Consider the following 2500-nt stretch of genomic DNA (forward strand, 5'->3'; position numbering starts at 1 on the left):
GCTATGTGGCTACAACTGGGGAGACCGATGACAGAGCACATTAGAGATTACAGAACCGCCGATTCCAGTCATGGGAACAGCAGGGAAACAGGCCCTTCGGCCCGACTCGTCCGTGCAGACCGAGATGCCTATCTACGGTAATCTCATTCACCTGTATTTGTCCCAGATCCGTCCATTTCCATCCGAAACAAACGGCTGTCCAAATGCTGTTTATTTGCTGAGATGGTATCTGTCCGCACCGTCTCAAAAGAAAAGATTGCTCCATCGTTGAAGTCAGAATTCCCTTAAATCTCTCCCCTTTCGATTAAACGTACGTTCTCTAGGTTTAGATTCTCCCAGCCTGGGAAATAGCTGTGACCATCTACTCAACCCTGCTGTAGTTGACATAATTTTACAAGCCTCAGTAAGGTCGTCCCTCTGCATTATTGCTCCAATGAGATCAATCCCACCTGATCAAATCTGTCCTCAAACTAACGATGTCCATTCCAGATAACATCCTGGTGAATCTGTTCCGCACTGCCTCTGGCAATAGGACATCATTTGTGTAATATGGTGACCAGAACTACACAAAAGGGCCTCGCAGATATTTGAAGTACAACTGAGGAGAGCGCTGCACTTGGAGGAGCAGTTAAGTCTTGATTATTCTATATTTGGATGTTCACCTGTAGTGCAAATGTATTCACTATCAGACGGACATGGGAAGTGAAACCATCAGTGAGTTCAGAAGTGTCAGTACCGATGACCTGGAACCGAGGCAGAAAGGTGAATGAACTGTAGAGCAGAGCGATCTAGGACGACAGGTACATCGTGTATTGAATGTAGCTTCACGGGTTGATAGTGTGGTCAAAAAGACTTTTGTAACATTGGCCGTCTTCAGTCATAGCATTGTGTATAGATATACGAAGGTTATGTTGCCGTTGTGTAAGACGTTGGTGAGGCCGCATTTGGAATATTGTGTTCTGTTGTGGGCACCATGATACAGGAAAGATGGTGTCAATCTGGAAAGGTGATAGAGGAGATTTACGAGGATGTTACCAGGAACAGTGGGCCTGATCTGGAGGGACAGGTTCAGCAGGCTGGTACTATATCCCTTGGTGCATATAGGCTAGTACTATATCCCTTGGTGCATATATTAATATTAATATTAATTATTATTACTATAGTATTATTATTGTATTTACTACCCCCGGCACGTAGCGGAACCTCCAGGGCAGGGAGGAGACTATCAGGCATTTGGAAGTGCTTCCGGGAAGTGTGTCTGATGTGTGTGGGTCTGTGTGTGTGTCTGTGTGTGTGTCTGTGTGTGTGTGTCTGTGTGTGGGTGTGTGTTTGGGTCTGTGTTTGGGTTGGTGTTTGGGTTTGTGTTTGGGTTTGTGTTTGGGTTGGTGTTTGGGTTGGTGTTTGGGTTTGTGTTTGGGTTGGTGTTTGGGTTTGTGTTTGGGTTGGTGTTTGGGTTTGTGTTTGGGTTGGTGTTTGGGTTTGTGTTTGGGTTTGTGTTTGGGTTGGTGTTTGGGTTTGTGTTTGGGTTGGTGTTTGGGTTGGTGTTTGGGTTTGTGTTTGGGTTGGTGTTTGGGTTTGTGTTTGGGTTGGTGTTTGGGTTTGTGTTTGGGTTTGTGTTTGGGTTGGTGTTTGGGTTTGTGTTTGGGTTGGTGTTTGGGTTTGTGTTTGGGTTTGTGTTTGGGTTGGTGTTTGGGTTTGTGTTTGGGTTGGTGTTTGGGTTGGTGTTTGGGTTTGTGTTTGGGTTTGTGTTTGGGTTTGGGTTGGTGTTTGGGTTTGTGTTTGGGTTTGTGTTTGGGTTGGTGTTTGGGTTTGTGTTTGGGTTGGTGTTTGGGTTTGTGTTTGGGTCTGTGTTTGTGTTTGTGTTTGGGTTGGTGTTTGGGTTGGTGTTTGAGTCTGTGTTTGGGTTTGTGTTTGAGTCTGTGTTTGGGTTTGTGTTTGGGTTTGTGTGCGGGTTTGTGTTTGGGTTTGTGTTTGGGTTTGTGTTTGAGTCTGTGTTTGGGTTGGTGTTTGGGTTTGTGTTTGGGTTGGTGTTTGGGTTGGTGTTTGAGTCTGTGTTTGGGTTTGTGTTTGGGTTTGTGTTTGGGTTTGTGTTTGGGTTTGTGTTTGGGTTTGTGTTTGTGTTTGTGTTTGGGTTTGTGTTTGGGTCTGTGTTTGGGTTTGTGTTTGGGTTTGTGTTTGGGTTTGTGTTTGGGTCTGTGTTTGGGTTTGTGTTTGGGTTTGTGTTTGGGTCTGTGTTTGGGTTTGTGTTTGGGTTTGTGTTTGGGTTTGTGTTTGAGTTTGTGTTTGGGTTTGGGTTTGTGTTTGGGTCTGTTGCAATAATCATGCAAAACCGCTCAAAGGTTAAATGCAATTGATACATCGCATTAGGATAACTTTGCAGGCTGCTGCAATGTTAAATGCAGTGATGGCCTTGCATTAAAGTCACCTAGCTACCCCCAATGGATGTTATATGCTTTAAATTAATTGCAATAATTTTGCAAAACCTCTCAAATGTTAAATG

The sequence above is a fragment of the Rhinoraja longicauda genome, chromosome 43 (genome assembly GCF_053455715.1).
Source record: "Rhinoraja longicauda isolate Sanriku21f chromosome 43, sRhiLon1.1, whole genome shotgun sequence".
Lineage (NCBI taxonomy): Eukaryota > Metazoa > Chordata > Chondrichthyes > Rajiformes > Arhynchobatidae > Rhinoraja > Rhinoraja longicauda.